Source organism: Stigmatopora nigra, chromosome 20 (genome assembly GCF_051989575.1).
Source record: "Stigmatopora nigra isolate UIUO_SnigA chromosome 20, RoL_Snig_1.1, whole genome shotgun sequence".
NCBI lineage: Eukaryota > Metazoa > Chordata > Actinopteri > Syngnathiformes > Syngnathidae > Stigmatopora > Stigmatopora nigra.
In genome coordinates this window covers 4796823-4815591 of record NC_135527.1, presented here as the reverse complement: position 1 = coordinate 4815591, position 18769 = coordinate 4796823, and the positions used below count along the sequence as shown (strand labels likewise).

Here is an 18769-nt window from a genome sequence, read left to right as displayed (position 1 = left end):
GTATGGGCACCCTTGGCACGTCTGTCACATTGACTTTAGAAATTTGACAGATAGGCCGGGTCAGCACAAGAAACGATACATATAAAAAACTGCATCCTTTAACAGTACATATGAAACATTAACAGAAAAAAGGACTAAAGTACTAACATACTGATCACTCATCTTTAAAGTAAAAAGTATGAAGTACAAAGTAAAGTAAAAAGCAATGTAATAAGAAATATTCAAATGTAATTTAAAAAAAGATAGAGGGGCTGTAAAACACGAAAAACAAAAAGAGTGGACAGACCTACTGCCACAGGCGAATTATTCGATCGAAATGTTTGTCATAAGACAAAATGTTGTATGGCGAAGTGGTCGTATCACAAGGTACAGTGTTTAACATGTGAGAAAGAAGATTATGTTTAGTAAGGATTATTTACTTTTGATGTGTATGCATGAATGTATGAGTCTTGGGTAAAGCCCATGGAATAGTAAGCCATGAGTCAATTTTCAATTCAAGTTGGTTGTTCATTTTACAAATCAGCTGTAGTAGCTCAGTTGGGAGAGTGTTAGACTTAAGATCAAAAGGTCCCTCGTTCAACCTCTAGTGTCGGCAACACATCGGACTTTGCAAACCCATCCTAATTCAGCTGGCAGTCAGTTTGAAAATGGTTTCATTGTAAGCCACTTTGCAGTCAAGTTAGATTCTTATCACCTCCTTAATCCAAATAGGCTCAGACTGAGATTGACAATATGCGAATAATCACAAAGGTTGTTCAAACGGTGATCCCGCTGCATCAGCATCTTCTTAAATGTCCTTCTAGGTCTGCATTCTGGGGTGAAGGTCCCGTAAACAGTCCTTGGGACAAGGACTTGGTGACTTGTTGCAATCTTGAGTTCTCCTCAGACAAATTGAAGAAGCTTTCATACAAAAATGCTTAAACACATATAATAGTATTAATGAATACTGTCCAACACTAAGGATAAATATTTCTTTTCTCATATTTAGATGTAATTTTCGATTGTTTACATTTTTTTTACCTGTCTTGTTCAGTTGTTTTTTTGAAATGATACTGCATTTTTTTGTTGGTAACATGCTCTCAACTATGTGTATGAATCTATAAGGCAATTTCAAGAACATTTTTTTCACAGCAATGGTAACTCTTGGAAGTGGGGTAGTTTGCCTCTACAAAAAAGGAACTGATGTTGTCTCCCGTGGGGTTAATCAGGCCCAGTGATTCTTGGACCAATGTTGACCGGAGCCTTGTAGCCCTGGTAGGGTTACCCATGGCCAACTGGTCTGATGTGTGGGATTAGACGAATAATGGCTAAGAGGATATCTTATGATGAGCAACATTATTGGATGAAATCTTCCCTCGCCCGGACGCGGTTAGGAAGAGCCTGAGCGTAAGGTTGAGAAATCCCGGCTCGACATAGTTTGGCTCTGGAGTTGCCCGCGGGACAAAAGGGTTGCATCCCTCCGTTTTCAGGTGGGGGAACGGCACTTGATTGTTGTATGTGTGCATGCACAAAACAGCAGTTCAGGGTATCTACCCCTTTTGGAGTCCTTGGAGGGGTTGCTGGAGAGTGCTCCTTAGGGGGACTCCATGTTCTGCTGGGGGACTTCAATGTTAATGTGAGAACTGGAGGGATTGATTGGGAAGAACGTCCCCCCTGATCGAAACCCGAGTGGTGTTCTATTGTTGAATTTCTGCGCTCGTAGTGGATTGACAAACGAACACCATGTTCAAGCATAAGGGTGTCCGTATGTGCATTTGGCACCAGGACACCCGCATGTTTTGGATACTCGGTAAAGAGAGGGACGGAGCTCTCAACCAATCACAACCTGGTGCTGAGTTTGCTCCAAAGGTGGGGGCAGATGCCAGTGCAACCCGGGAGACCTAAAGGTTTCGGTCCCCTATTAGAAGGACCTCCAATTCCCACTTGCTGCTCTCTGCTCGACCTCACCCGTCCGTCCACGCATCTCCGTGCCGACTGGCTTGACAATCGCACCCAGGCCAATGCCATCACATTGCTGTTTATCTCATTTAGGCAGAGCGTGGTGCTGAAAATGCCAAAGCCGTGGGTTCGACCGTGGAAGGGGCAAAGCCTCCCTAGAACACAGGTGTCAAAGAGGCAGCCCGGGGAACAAATCTGGCCGGCTGCATCATTTTGTGCGGTTTGACACCCTTGTTCTAGAGTAAGTTAAGATTGCCTAAAATTATTTATTTTGCCGTAACATAACAGTTTAGCTCGCTGATATTTGCAATTGCGGTCACACAAAATTCATGGTCACTTTGCACATGGCTGGTTAACTCAGTTGGTCAGAGTGAGGTGCTAATAATGCCAAGGTCGTGGGTTTGACCTCCATATGGGCCATGACCTCTCTATAGTCAGATAAAATTACCTAGACTAACTTCTTTTGCCGTTGCATTGGTGTTATTGTTCAAATACTGGGGTGGTGGGCACATGGCCTGTTAACTCAGTTGGTCAGAGTGTGGTGCTAATAACGCCCAAGTCGTGGGTTCAACCCCCACACGGGCCATGACCTCTCTGTAGTAGTATATCTAACACAAAGTATTTTGCCCGAACATAACATAATATCTTGTCTTGATGTTTCCTCAGTTTCTGTGATCTGGTAATTTCTCTGCTCCACTTGAAATCTCATTGAGGGAATATTAGCTAAGTTTGTTCCCACCACATTTCTGTTCATCCCAAATTGTTGTGAAATTATATTTGTCTTCATACTCAAGCGGCCAGAACAGTGTTTTTCAACTTTGCTTAGCCTCCAATGAGGAAGCCTGTAGAAAAGAGCTACCTTGCTAACGCTAGTTGGCTAACGTTCTGAACCTTAGCTTTTCATGCTAATTGCTAGCATGCGCAAACATGAGATGGGACACAATTGACGTATGTTCTGTCAATATTAGAATACAACAACACATCACAAAATATTTATAGTTGAGGATTCTGGGTCACATTTTTCACTCATTCATGGATATCTTTTTAACGCAAAAAGCTAAGCTAACCAAAAATGACAGAACCCTTCTTGAGAGAGTAATTACTTGCTCAAGATGCTAAACAAAAAGTGCATAAGCTGATGACAACACTTTTTTTTCAAAATTGGATGTAATTTTTACAAATGGAAGTATAGTTCTATAACCATAAAGACATAATTAAATCTTAAATGGCCATCCAGAAAAAATGTATCACATTTCCCTTCCCAATACGTGTATGAGACCAACAAAAACGGCGACCATATTGAAGCATTTAACCAATCACATTTCAGCCGTTATTTGTTGCTAGGATCAGAAATCGTCCTCAAGGCCATCACAATCAGTTCTGCAGGCTCTGCTGCAATATACAAGCGTCGGTCGATAAGACTGTTGCTCTAACCAACCAGAATTCGATTTGGTGACACCAAGGCCATTTCTTAGGCGGAGGGATACGTCATCGCTTTCGCCAACTATGATTGGCTGGTAGGCAGACCAAAGCCTAAGTGTGCCAGCCAGAGATCGTGAACTCCACCCACAATGGCAGACGGAGGAAAACAAATGGATTTAGTTGCAGATTATCCCACAAAGCTATTTTCCAGACAGACTTTTCCGGAAAAAAATGGACATTAAGAAAGGGCGGTCAACTCCAAAGCTAGCAAGCTTTGGAGTTGTCTGACCATTCTTAATGATGTCCAGCTTTTCTTGAAAAGTCCGACTTCAAAATGGCTTTGACAGTAAATCTGCAATCAAATCCATTACGAGATCATCTTCACTCTTGAAAAGCTAGCCAGATGACCCGGTTACATCTTCCTCCTTTTTGATCGGAGATTGATCTTCCCTCTTTTGCTGTTGAGGCGGCTCTGCTTCCTCTTCAATATGGGACCCTGCAGAGGTGTTTGCAGACTCCGCCCCTTCACTGGCCCTGCCCAGATCCTCTTCTATCTTAAAAGACTCCTCACCAGTTGACCAGGTGTCATCTTCTTCCTTCATTTTTATTTCAAGTTGCTCTTCTCTCTTTTGGTCTGGAGGAAACTCGGGCTCCTCCCCTTCAAATTGGGGGTGCTGATTACTGAAACCTGCAAAGACACAAAGATAAATGTTATATAGCCATACTTCTAGCAAAATTAATTGGTTCCAGAACTTTTTTCGTAACTTGAAAATTTTGTAAGTAGAGGTGTACTATATATATAAATTATCTCATTTGTTTCACGGTTCTCACACAACTGCTACTTAAACCCTTTAAAATTGGTAGTAGCGTCCCAATTTTATATTAGAGATGTGAGCAAACAAGCAATGAGAGAAAATGAGGATATGATTTCTCAATGTTTAATAAAAAAACACGTGAAAATGTGCCCTGCGCCGCTGAATTAGTTCCCTCCGCGGCCGTTATTATGGAAGACGTAATACTCGTGTCCGTCTGCCAGATGGCGGCAAGAGCATTTCCTACCAGGGCCAAATGCTGTCCACTTGTGCTACATTTTACACTTTGACCTGTGCCCTGTGCCTGTATGTGAATATATGTGCCATGTTGCATTTTGTATGATATTTAATCACTTAATAGGGGGAATTGCAGTCATTAATAAGGGGTGCATTTAGTTGAGGTGGACAGGTATGTAAGAATCTTGAAACATGGACAGTGGTAGTTGTGAGACAGCCAATTGAATTGAATGCTTTTATTGTGATTATAGAAGATAGAATGGGACCGATGAATGAAAGCCTAGTAGAGGGTAGATATGTTCTAAAGTGAGAATGAATGCGTCCATGACAATATATATATATATATATATATATATATATATATATATATATATATATATATATATATATATATATATATATATATATATATATATATATATATATATATATATATATATATATATATATATATATATATATATATATATATATATATATATATATATATATATATATATATATATATATATATATATATATATACACAACTAAAAATCCATAAGGTTAGACTGGGACCAATGTTCCCTCTAATTTTCCGTTGGTTTGGGCAGAAAGACAACCACCCTGAATGCACTGAGTACCAGTGTGAGTGACATCATCATTGCTCGCTACAGGCAGACCAGTATCACACCTGCCATAAGCAGTTGCATGCCAATGTTCCCTCTAATTTCATATAAAACATGCTGTAAAACACAAAAAAACTTTGCAAAGTTGGCAAATCTGTCAAATTTTTAAAGTCAATGTGGCCCCCAGGCCAAAAAGTTTACCAACCCCTGCAATAGATAGATGAGCCAGGGGTGCCCATACAGTAACACTTTTTTCCTTAGGTGGGTAGGTAGGTTATGCCACATCACCCCCAAAAGAGATCACAATTTGACAAAGCAAGGGCACGTTCGGGAGTTCGACCCGGCATCTCTCGCACCCTGAGTGAGAATCATACCACTAGACCAACAAGCCAGGGGTGCCCACATAGTGACACTTTTTTTCTCAGGTGGCAAATGTACCATATAACCCCCCATATTACATCACAATTTGACAAAACAAGGGCTCGTCCGGGAGTTGGACCCGAGACCTCTTGCACCTTAAGTGAGAATCATACCACTAGACCAACAAGCCAGGAGTACCCATACAGTGACACTTTTTTTTCTCATGTTACAAATGTGCCATATCACCCCCCATATTGAATCAGAATTTGACAAAACTAGCACTAGTCCTAGAGTTGGACCCAGAACCTCTCGCACCTAAAGCAAGAATCATACCACTAGACCAGGGGTGGCCAACCCGCGGCTCGCGAGCCGCATGCGGCTCTTTGGCCGGTTTCATGCGGCTCTTACGTCCATATCAAAGTTTGTATTTTTTTTTTTTTTTTTGCGTGACACCATGCTGACATCGCCCAGAAATTTCCAAAAGTGACTGAACTTCACAAGCACAAGTTGGCCACTTTGAAAAGTCAGGCAGAAAAGCAGACACATATTTTGCAAAAATTTACGAAGCACTCAGAGACGGTAACGCTTGTGTTTTATTTGCGTGTGCGCTTCCCTTGAGTTCAATACGGTATTTTCGTCAAATGCGCATCTGCCTGGGATGAAAATACATACCTCAAAGTTTCCCAGATTTGAGTAAACAATTTGTGTCAAGCTCGCTCTCAAAATGGAAGGGAAACATGCACAGTAAAACAAAAAATATGAAGATGAACACAGGACGTTTTTAACAGAGTGGGAGAGTTTATATTTTTTGTTGAACGTAATGGCAAGCCATTCTGCCTTATATGCCAGGCGTCATAAGCGCATTTCCATGCTTCAAATCTTCAGCGCCACTTCAGCTCACTCCATGCTGACATCGCCCAGTAATTTCCAAAAGTGACTGAATTTCACAAGCACAAGTTGGCCACTTTGAAAAGTCAGGCAGAAAAGCAGACACATATTTTGCAAAAATTTACGAAGCACTCAGAGACGGTAACGCTTGTGTTTTATTTGTATTTGCGTGTGCGCTTCGCTTGAGTTCAATACGGTATTTTCGTCAAATGCGCATCTGCCTGGGATGAAAATACGTACCTCAAAGTGTCCCAGATTTGAGTAAGCAATTTGTGTCAAGCTCGCTCTCAAAATGGAAGGGAAAAAATGCACAGCAAAACGAAAATATGAAGATGACCACAGGACGTTTTTAACAGAGTGGGAGAGTTTATATTTTTTTTGTTGAACGTAATGGCAAGCCATTCTGCCTTATATGCCAGGCGTCATTAGCGCATTTCAAAGCTTCAAATCTTCAGCGCCACTTCAGCTCACTCCATGCTGACATCGCCAAGAAATTTCCAAAAGGGACTGAACTTCACAAGCACAAGTTGGCCACTTTGAAAAGTCAGGCAGAAAAGCAGACACATATTTTGCAAAAATTTACGAAGCACTCAGAGACGGTAACGCTTGTGTTTTATTTGTATTTGCGTGTGCGCTTCGCTTGAGTTCAATACGGTATTTTCGTCAAATGCGCATCTGCCTGGGATGAAAATACGTACCTCAAAGTGTCCCAGATTTGAGTAAGCAATTTGTGTCAAGCTCGCTCTCAAAATGGAAGGGAAAAAATGCACAGCAAAACGAAAATATGAAGATGACCACAGGACGTTTTTAACAGAGTGGGAGAGTTTATATTTTTTTTGTTGAACGTAATGGCAAGCCATTCTGCCTTATATGCCAGGCGTCATTAGCGCATTTCAAAGCTTCAAATCTTCAGCGCCACTTCAGCTCACTCCATGCTGACATCGCCAAGAAATTTCCAAAAGGGACTGAACTTCACAAGCACAAGTTGGCCACTTTGAAAAGTCAGGCAGAAAAGCAGACACATATTTTGCAAAAATTTACAAAGCACTCAGAGACGGTAACGCTTGCATCGTATCAACTGGCTTGGAACATTGCACGGGCCAAAAAGCCATACAATGAAGGGGAGTTCATTAAAAAATGCCTCGGTGACGTTGTTGAAATCTTGTCTCCTGAAAACGACAAACTAAAACGAATGGTATCAGACGTCCAACTGTCCCGCCACACTGTTGAACACAGAATATCAGATATTAACACGTCTATTGAATCACAGTTGCACTCTGACCTACAAGCATGTGAGTATTTTAGTGTCGCATTGGATGAGAGTTGTGACATACAAGACAAGCCTCAGTTAGCAATATTTGCACGGTCTGTGTCAAACGATTGTTTGATCAAAGAAGAACTCCTTGATATTGTGCCATTAAAAGAAAGAACACGTGGCATAGACGTGAAAGAAACAATGATGGCTGCATTTGCGAAAGTGTTGTACCCGTGATTTTCCACGGGGTGGTAGTATTTCGCCTTTAAAAGACGGGTGAAATAATCAGACAGGTCCTTCGTTGTATTTCAAACCAACTTCGAGAAATGTCTGAATAGCCCGTTATTATACTCTACCAAGGTCTATGACCATTGGTTAATCATTACGTCATCGCCCCGTGTTTAACGCATGCTAGCGGCATGAGTCCCTTTTTAACTTAACACCTGCACTCATGTATAACATCAACTACTTCACCCTGTCACACTCTCCCCCACAAAAACAAATGTCGTCCCGACATTAATATGCTCCCAAACATTTCCACTTTGGTGAGCCGATGCTCAATAAAGTCCAGCCGGCACGGGCCACAGTTCAAATATAATCCACAACTCGTACGGTCCACGTTTTACTGGATGGCACAGTAATCACAGTCCATAACAGTCCATAACAGTCCATAACAGTCCATAACAGTCCATGACAGTCCATGACCGCATCATGCACGTCGTCCTTGTAGGTTCAAGCTTGTTGGAGTCCAAACAAAAAAGGTGGCTGCAGGTAATATGGATGCAGGTGTACTAACCAAGGGCCCACTCCTGGTGCAGGGTAAACAGTTAGCCGCTCCTGCGGTGACTGTGTACTATAACAGGAGGGGATTCCAAGATGGTCATAGGTCGTACGTCGTGGTGGGTGTCTCCCTTCTCGGCCGTTCATCAGTCAGCGCCTCAGGTTCCGTCACGGCGGTTGGCGGGAAAGTCTCTGATAACTGTTCAGTACTAGGACCTTCAAGAGGAGGGTTTGCTCCCTCACCAGGCAGGTCCTCCAGCTGATGGTCCTCTTCTACTTGTACTGGTCCGGGAGCAGGGCCCCTCACTTCGTGTGTCTGGTCCACAGGCAGTGGCCTGTGCTCCGGCTCCATCTCTTGGGTACCTCTCTCATTTAGCTGGCGTAGCTCATAGTGGAAGTCATCTTCGTCATCGCTTTCTTCGTCTGACTCCTGATGAGATGCCGGCTGCTGTTTCTTTCTCGGCGTCCTCGTGCCGATTTTCCCTTCTTCTGGTGTTATCTCAACGGGCAAATGGTCACAAGACATTAGTAGATTTCTGTGCAGAATTCTGGAACGATCTTTACCTCTTTCTGGCCTAACTTCATAAATTGGTAGGTCAGATCCCATTTGCTTCACCACTGTGTGAACTGTATCTTCCCAGAAGTCACGGAGCTTCCCAGGTCCTCCTCTTGGTGTCAGGTTTTTTATCAGGACGCGTTCTCCTGGTTGTAGCACAGAACTCCTTACTTTAGTGTCATAGTGCTTTTTACCTTTTTCTGCCGCTTTCCGTGCGTTCTCGGTGGCAATGGTGTACGCCTCCTCCATCCCTCGTCTCCATTTCTCCACATAGTCCTGCTGTCCATCTGTATCGGACCTGTTGCACAGTCCAAAGAGCATGTCCACTGGGAGCCTCGGCGATCTCCCGAACAGTAGATAAAATGGTGAATAACCTGTCACATCACAACGGGTACAGTTGTAAGCATGCACAAGTTTGTTCAAAGACTCCTTCCAATTCGATTTCTGTGTCTCAGTCAGTGTTCTGAGCATCTGCAGTAGTGTTCTGTTCATTCGTTCCACTTGACCATTACCCATCGGGTGATACGGTGTTGTCCTTGATCCAGCCATACCACTGAGTTTCTTCAGCTGGGTGAACAACTGGTTTTCAAATTCTCTTCCCTGATCATGGTGGATACGTACGGGGAACCCGAACTTCAGAGCAAAGTCATTGAAGATAAGGTTTGCAGCAGCTTTTCCTGACTTGGTGGTGGTGGCATATGCTTGGACAAAACGTGTAAAGTGGTCAACTATGACGAGGATATATTCATACCCGCCTTTACATCTATCAAGATGAAGAAAGTCAATGCAGACCAGCTCAAAGGGTTGTGTTGTCACAATATTTGTCAATGGCGCTCTCTGTTCCTGGCATGGTTTCTTTTGTTTGAGACAATGGCAGGTTCTCGTCACATAATGTTCAATATCAGACTGCATATACGGCCAGAAGAAACGGTCACGCACAAGGGATACTGTGCGGTCGACGCCCTGGTGCCCCATATTATTATGCAACTCTTGCATGACTGTTCCTCGATATTGTTCTGGCAGGACCATCTGGTTACGGGTCGTTGTGGTTCTGCACAGAACCCCGTCACTGTCTATTATCAATTTCTCCCACTGCCTGAGCAAGCATTTTGTCTTTGGGCAGAGCGCCTTCAATTCCTCAGCCGATGGCTTACCACCTGACCGCTTATAATTCAACACCGGACGAATGACCAGGTCCAATTGTTGTGCTTTCCTTATCTCTTCTTTTGGCACAGGGTTGATTGACGCAGCAGCTGTCGCCTCTACATCTGTGACTGAACAACAGATTTGAAATGAAGGCGGCATCAAAGGGAATACTTCCTGTGCCCTGACTGCTTGGATCGTGGCAACGATAGCATCGGGTGGCAGTTCCTCAGAACATTCTTTCATCAAAGCCTCAACATCCAGCGGCATCCTTGACAAAGCATCAGCATCTTTGTTTTCCCTCCCTGGCCTATATTTTATTGTGAAGTGGAAATCGGCCAGTTCTGCCACCCACCTAGAAGTGGTTGCATTTAGCTTTGCAGTGGAAAGAATGTATGTGAGTGGGTTGTTGTCGCTATATACAGTGAATGCTGTGGCATAGTACAGATAATCTCGAAACTTGTCAGTGATCGCCCATTTTAGAGCCAAAAATTCCAGTTTCCCAGAGTGCAAGTGATAATTCTTTTCAGCTGCTGTCAATGTGCGGGAGCCGTAGGCAATGACTCTAAGTTTACCATCCTGTTTCTGACATAACACTGCACCTAACCCTTGGTGTGAGGCATCAGTATGTACGATAAAGGGCTGGGTAAAATCTGGGAACCCTAATACTGGTGGATGGAGCAGGCATTCAATCAATTGTTCAAGCGCCTGCTGGTGCTCATCAGTCCACACGATCGGCTTGTTTGACGGAACGACATGGCTTGGTTTCTTTGTCTTTGTTTTGTTTCGGGCATCACTTTGGTCCATTTTCAGAAGGTCATACAGACAACTCGCTTTTCGGGAAAAGTCTTTTATATATTGTCTATAATAAGTCAGAAGACCAAGCATCTTTCTGAGTTGACCCACAGTGTGTGGTTTGACGTCTTTCAGTGATCGAACAGCTTCAAAATCTGCAGGATCTATTCTACTTCCCTCTGCCGAGACGATTCGACCCAAGTAGCGAACCTCAGCTTTGAAAAGATTGCACTTGCTGGGTTTTAGTTTTATCCCATACTCTCTGAGGCGACACAACACTCGTCTCACATTTTCTACATGCCCTTCAAAAGTCTTGCTGAACACCAGCGTGTCATCCAAGTAAGGGATGCATATGTTGTCCCGGAGTCCTTCCAGGCATTCTTCCATGCAACGCTGAAACGATGCAGGAGCGTTCATGAGACCAAAAGGGATACGTATCCACTCATATAGTCCCCAGGGGGTAACAAAAGCAGTCATTGCTCGGCATCCCTCAGCCACAAATCCCTGGTGATAGGCCTTCCCCTGGTCGAGGAGGGAAAACCAAGAGTTTCCCCCCAAGCTGTCCATGATGTATTGGACTCTGGGGATCGGCTGCCGATCGGGATGTGTCTTTCTATTTAAATCTCTGTAGTCTACACATAAACGAAGGGTTCCATCTTTTTTCCTGACACACACGACTGGCGAGGAGTATGATGAGTTTGACTTTCTCACCCAGCCTTGTGCTATTAAGTCATGGAGATACCCCTTCATCTCTTGGTACAATGGTCGGGGCACCGACATATATGAACGCTTGACTGGCTCAGTGTCTTTGAGTGAGATAGTCATTTGTAATCTGTCAATGCGGCCAATGTCATTGTCTGAGGTGGAGAAGGAGTGACAGTCTTCTCTCAGCATTCGTTTGACTATTTGTCTTTGCTTCTCTGTCAAGTGACTTACATCTACAGGTGGGTCCCATTGTTCACCCGTCTTGAATGGGGTGTGAGTGCTGGTATGGTTTACTGCAATTGGTGCTGGGGTTGGTTCAAAAATTTCAGCAGGAAGTATAGTCAAAACGCTTTGTACTGTGCCAATTACAGTGCGCCCGGGTAAGACAATATCGTGGCCCGTTGGATTCGAGACATCAACTTTGATTACAGGGGAAAACCCTTTTCTTATTCTGACCAAGGTGTCGTTGAACTCAAGACCATCTGGCCACTGGGAATTCGCATCTGGTTGGAACAGTACACTTGTGCCCTCTTTAAAAGGTGTGGAGGCTACCCGACACTCAACTTGAATAATGGTGTGTTTGGGTACCAAGACACTGTTCTTCTTAGTTCTCACCACATATTGGTCTCTCTGTTCCGCACTGACGGCCTGAATCAAAGTCTTCACCTCATTTCTTTTAAGACTGGGGAAAGCACTACTCACAGCAAGGTGCTGTTGATGTACTTCAGTCTGTGCCAGAATATGTTCAATGACATTAAAACCAATAATGGGATGGGACAGATGATGCCCGCTGGTTACCAGCATTGGGATAATCAATGGTTCTTCTCTGTTTACCATTGAGACTAGATGGAATGTTGTCTCCACCCACCCAATAAAAGGCATCTCAATCCCATTTGCTGCAATCAATGTCAGGTCTGCAGATGTTTCTAATATTTCTGACACATTTCTCAGTTGCACGTCAGGTAAATATTCATCTTTCCACCTTTCATCAATGATTGAAACTTGTGAGCCTGTGTCCCATAATGCTTGTAGTTGGTGACCATTTATGTAACACTGCACTAGATATTGCCTTCCAACTAGAGAGGTAATTTTATGTTGATGACCTATTATTGCCGGGGGTGATCGGTTGGGAATGCCTTTATCTCTGCGGGGAAGTTCCCCCCGGTCACTATGTGGGAATCGTTGGAACCTTTCTCTCTTCATGGTTGACCCTCGTCCCGCAGGGGCAACCATTAGTTGTTTAAAGGGGCTTCTCTTTGTGGCCTGACAACTCGTCTTTTACAGCCAGCTTGGAAATGTTCTTCGCTTCCACACCGATAGCAATGTGTGCACGGAACATCTCGTCCTTCCTGCTGGCAGACAAAACACCTCCTCGGGACATAGGCGGGGCGGCCTGTGTTCCAGTGAGGTGTTGGTGGCTGGTTGTAATAATTTTGTCGGACCGTATGTGCCTGGGGGTCCATCACTGGTCTCCTGCGAGAGGGCGGGGGGTAGGACTGATGCTGGAACCGAGTCTGTTGTAACGCCTCTTTAATCTGAGCGACATCGGCACTGAGACCTTCAAGAGGCGCGAAACGGTTATGCAGTTTGGCAAGCTCCGCTTTTACTTCCGGAGACATTTTAGCTTTTTCTTCGGCAGGCCGATTAGAAGGTAGCAGGTCTTCCGACTGTACCTGGTTCACTTGTCTCGCTGCCTGTGGAGTACTAAGCTTCTTTTTATTTTTTCTTTCTTCTTCATTAGCGCAGGCTATGTTTAACCTGTCCAATAATAGTTCATCGGACGTTTGGCAGTCCAATAAGAGAGGCTGCATATCCATGCGTATATTGTCGCTCTGAAGCCCAGTGAGTATTGTGTGTAAACACATACGCTGTACTAGGCTTGGGTCGTACTGAAGCCCCGATTCTGCCTCACGGGATGCAAACAATACTTTCTGTCTCAGACCCAACACTCGCATGAAAAAACTTTGCGGGGTCTCCCTGATCTGCTGTGCTTCCGAAGTTAACTGTTTGTAAAGGTCGGTAGCACTCCTCTCCTGAAAATGAGCACGGAGGACGCACTTGAGTGTGGGCAGGGTAAGATTAGCTTTTTCTTCCAGATAGTTTCTGAGTTGTAGACCAGGGGAGATAGCTCTGATCACAGCGTCAACAATTTCCACGTCCTGGTACCCCCTACTCGTTCCCTTTTCAATTTGGTGAACCAGACTGGAGAAGGTTAGCTTGTCCTTCTGGCCTGGTTCACCTATTTGACCCGCAATCTTAAAATCTTTCCGCCAGTACGAGCTTGGCGGGTACTGGGGAGGCACGTCCCTTTGAATGTCCCCCGCGGCGGGTAGCTGGGGCAAAGATCCTGGCTTCCCATTTTCAGCCCCTTTGCCTTCATGCCTCATCTCATCTATTTTCTCCTTCAATTTTAACAACTCAGACATACCTTGATCCTCGTCTTTGAGTTCGTTCCTTCCCAGGTGGTTAGCGATGTGACCCAACAAATTGAATTGTGATATGTGTTTCGGACTCCCTATGTTAAGGTAATCACATATTTCTAACAGGTCATTAACTGTTAGCTTGCACAACATTTCTTCTACCTCTATGCGTACTTGCTCCCGTTCCATTTCCATTTTCTCAACACGGTAGGAGTTTGGTTTATGATGCAAAAGTGAACACTGAACTGGCACGTTTTTACCGTCTCTCTGATGATCTCTACTGGCCTCAGATGACGAGTACTCTGCCAACTTCACGTTCCTTTTAACAGCAACACCTCTTCTCACTGTCTTGATCCTGGTTGTGGTTTAGGTTTCGCTGGCTCAGCATTCAGTACTCAGGTTGTGAATACTGGTCATCCAAGCAGCGAATCCCAGCGGTGCCTCCAAAAATGTTGTACCCGTGATTTTCCACGGGGTGGTAGTGTTTCGCCTTTAAAAGACGGGTGAAATAATCAGACAGGCTCTTTGTTGTATTTCCAAAACCAACTTCAGTTATTTAAGCAATTCACACAAAACATAATATACAATAACACTCAAATATATACATAGTAACATATTAACAACCCGTTATAATCCAAAGCAATGTACTTGCTGCATAAACGATTATAACTTATGAGTATTGTACTTGTTACCTTTTTTTCCGGCCGTCATATACTGCATAACTATTATGCTACTGTTATAACGGCGGCCGAAAGTAGCCTGCTGTAGACAATGCACCCGAGACGCGCACATTCGCGCACACACATAAAAGTAAACAACCCACGGTCGAAGGTAGCTCGCTTTAAACAATACCCGAGACTCGCACATTTACTCGCACACATGAAAAAGTAAATAATCAGCGGCCGAAGGTAGCTTGCTGTAAACAATACCCGAGCCTCGCACATTTACGCGCACACATAAAGAAGTAAACAAGCATCACCAAGCATTACGTTCTCTCTCACATGCTACTATTGCCTCCTGCACATCTCACACTCAGTCGTTATACAAAACAAAGCAACATACCTTTAAAAGACGGGTGAAATAATCAGACAGGCTCTTTGTTGTATTTCCAAAACCAACTTAGATAAATGTCTGAATAGCCCGTTATTATACCCTACCAAGGTCTATGACCATTGGTTAGTCATTACGTCATCGCCCCTTGTTTAACGCATGCTAGCGGCATGAGTCCCCTTTCAACTTAACACCTGCACTCATTGCTAGCGGCATGAGTCCCCTTTCAACTTAACACCTGCACTCATGTCTAACATCAATTACTTCACCCTGTCACACAAGCGTTGAGGCTTTCATCCGTTAAACATGTTCGTAGGTTGGAGTTGATGTTTTTAAGATGTGAGAATGACTGCTCACATGCATATACGTAGATCCAAACACGGTCAATACAGCAATACTCACACGCTGCAGTGTGTGGTATTTGCTTGCTCGCCAACTCCGCTTTCTGTCGTGGGATTCTTTCTAAATCTTCATTCAGTGACTTGATCGTTTGTCAGTGTTCGATTATTGATTCCTTAAAGGGAACTTAAAATAATGACTTAATTCCCGATTTCCTTAAAGGGAATTTAAAATAATGACTTAATTGCTGATTTCCTTAAAGGGAACTTAAAATAATGACTTAATTGCTGATTTCCTTAAAGGGAACTTTAAAAGAATTACTTAATGACCCAAGTTGGCGAAAAGGCTTTTTTTTGTTCAATTTGTGGTCCATCATAACCCACATTGGTCAAAAATCCTTATCCCGCTAAGTTTGTATTCAAAAGGAAACACTTAAAACACACAAATGTGGCAACATTTGTTGAATCTGCCAATTGACAATAATGATGAAATTCCCTCAAGTGTCTTTTGTTTATTAAAACGAGTCTTCCGTCAATTTAGCTGTGAATGAAAAGGAGAAAAAAATCATGATATATGTTGTTTTATTACATTTATTCTCCAGAATTTTCAATTAGTAGCTTTGTAAACTGCACCCATTTTGTTGTTGTTTTTTTTAAACTAGAACCGACTTTGTTGTTTTATTGTATATTTTGTTTGTTTTGTGGTGGTTTGTAATTTAGTATTCTGGGTCTATATGTTTTCAATTTGCTTTAGGTGTCTTTAATTAAAACTATTTAATATATAGCATTGTGATGGGACGAAGCTACCTCAAGGATTGTAGTATTGACACACTGACGACACGCTCACGATTCCCTGACGCCACACTGTGTCAACACTGAATTGAAACCGTGTTGGTCACCCAATAGTGACCGCCGCAGTAATTATAAAATCTTTGCAGGTAATAAAAAAACATCAAACGGAATTGATATGTAAAAATCGTATGTCCACATTTTTACGAACTGTTAAATCCTATGAAATCACAGTAATTGGTTTGTTTGGGGTCACACGATCAAAATGATTCCGCACGGGGGAAAACTTGTTAGAACGAGCCATAATTACGTAAAAGTCCTTCCAACAGGCCCACGACACTTTGATACAGTTTATGTCTTTAAACTATTATCACACTTTGGCCAAACGATACATTCCCTGCATCGGTCACGTGATTCTATCTTAAAGCTATACACGTCCCAATACGGGGCTAGCGGCACACTGCTGACGCACCAGCGTCACTCGTTCCATCACTATCAGCTTTAGTTTAGCCTAGCTAGCAGCTATCACAGAAACAAGACGTCAAAGAGCTTGTTTATGCTTTAGCTAAGTTTAGCTCACAGCTATCAAAGGAACACGTCGTTGAATAGCTTGTTTATGCTTTAGCTTAGCCTAACTAGCAGCCATCAAAGCCGCCGCCACCATCAGAATTCAAGTTTTGAAACGTCCGCAAGAACAAAACCGGCAAAGTTCCCGGAGGAACTTTTTGACGTCAAACAGGAGCCTTCACCTCAGCAGCACTTGACACTTTGCAAAGTAAAGCACGCGAAAGTTGTTCTTCATAGACTAGAAGGTGGGTTCACTTTTCATTTCCATATAGTACGTATTCCCTTAAAGGTATAAATTGACATGACACTATTTTAGCGTCCGTTTAATGAATTCGCACGAGCAACATTCGAAGAAAGGCGTAATAAATTATATTTCCATTTAAATGTAACCACTCTAGGAGAGAAAGAATGAGTCTCAGCGCGTGTTAATACTTAACAACGGCAGAAAACTAGCTTTCCTTTTATTGTAACCTAATCACAAACAATCTTTTTTTTTTCTTGATGATGCAAAGTGCGAGCGCCCCCAGAGGCGTTCAACGGTAATTCCTGCTACTCCCTTCCATTTTTGGCTACATGTTTGAGTGAGATCACACTTAATAAAGGAAATTGCAATAATTAATAAGCATTTAGTCGAGGAGGACAGGTATGTAAGAGAGAATCTTGAAACACGGATAGTGGTTGTTGTGAGACAACCAAAGAGAGCCCAATAGAGGGTAGCATTGTTCTAAAGTGAGAATCAATGCACCCGCAACAATATTTTCAAATGATATAACGGGTAAGGAAATGCATTTACTTTTTGGGGAATTCTGCAACTTGGATCTTTCTCGTATCTCGAGTCACTCATTTGAACAATTTTAAATTCATGTTGCTGTTAGCGAGAATACTACAGTAGTAAGTAATGAGAATAAAATTAAACTATTACAAGATAAAAATCAAAGCACAACATGAACATTAAACAAAGTAATAGTGATTTTAACATAATATTAGGAGTAAAAGTCATACAATAATGGAATTAAACATCACATTCCTTTTTTTACGTCACTTTAACTGCAAGTTGTCCAGGGTCCGCAGACATTGACTTTGGTGATATTCGATTGGTGTGATCAAATAGATTGCGGAATAATTTTGAGGATCTATTTGATTCCCGTTGATCAAATTTTGATGATAACCACTTTATCATTTTAATTTAGGGGTGTAGACTTAAATTGGAAGATTATTATCGCAGCTCAAAAATGGTTGGGAACCATTGACAATTGTATGGCGCCCCATTTCGTTTGGTTTCTGTGAACAAGAAATTCATTCATTTTAATTGGAAAATGGTTCATCTGTGTTGTGTAGAAAATTCCTTCCGTGTAACTAATGCCAATGTAAGTGACTTTAAATTTCCAGTCTAGCATAAAGGACTTCAAATTAGAGAGATAGTTTCTGAAATATATCATTTGCTTTGTGTCTTTGCAGGTTTCAGAAAATATCATGATCCTGTTGGGCAAGAGTCTGTTGGCTTTATAGAGGAAGTTGAGCTCCCCCGAATCAAAGAGGAGGAGGAGCCAGAGTTCCCTCAACAACAAATGAGAGAAGAGCAACTTCAAATAAAAAAGGAGAAAGATGACGCCACCTGGTCACTTGGTGAATTCCTGAAGAGGAAAGGGGATCTGTGTGAGGCCAGCAGAGGGGCGGAACCTGCAAACACCACAACATGGCCCCTAATTAAAGAGGAGGAGCCAGAGTTCCCTCTGCAACAAATGAGAGAAGAGCCACTGCCAATCAAAAAGGAGGAGCAAAATGTAACTGGGTCAACTGGCGAGCCTTTCAAGGGAGAAGATGATCTGGGCGTGGCCAGCGGAGCGGTGGAGCCTCCGCCGGGCTGCAGCTCAACAGAAGGATGGCGAGCAGACAGTTTCGTCCAAACATTTTCTTTCACACAAGCGAACTTTTAATTTGTGGTCCTTCAATCCATCTCAAGAATAGCTTTTTAATACCCATAATAGAATAAAATTGTCAAAATTATTGGCCTATGAAATTGGGTCAACATTTAGCAACGCGCTATCTATAGTAAGGCTTTCTTAATTAAAAAAACGAGATGATTTAAAGCAAGGTTTCATTTAA

The 18769-nt window shown here is 42.9% G+C and overlaps 1 protein-coding gene and 1 non-coding gene across 2 annotated transcripts in view; both read left to right on the top strand.

The window, feature by feature from the left end:
- Positions 1–2450: 2450 nt before the first annotated feature.
- trnai-aau (transfer RNA isoleucine (anticodon AAU)) lies at positions 2451–2524 on the top strand. The gene has a single exon. It is a non-coding gene; the product is annotated as a tRNA-Ile (tRNA).
- Positions 2525–16210: 13686 nt separating this feature from the next.
- Positions 16211–18769, top strand: part of LOC144213350 (uncharacterized) — a 324366-nt gene continuing 321807 nt past the window's right edge. Inside the window, exon 1 of the mRNA XM_077741770.1 lies at positions 16211–16908. The gene's annotated coding sequence lies outside the window, so the exon portion shown is untranslated. The remainder of the gene's footprint in view (positions 16909–18769) is intronic.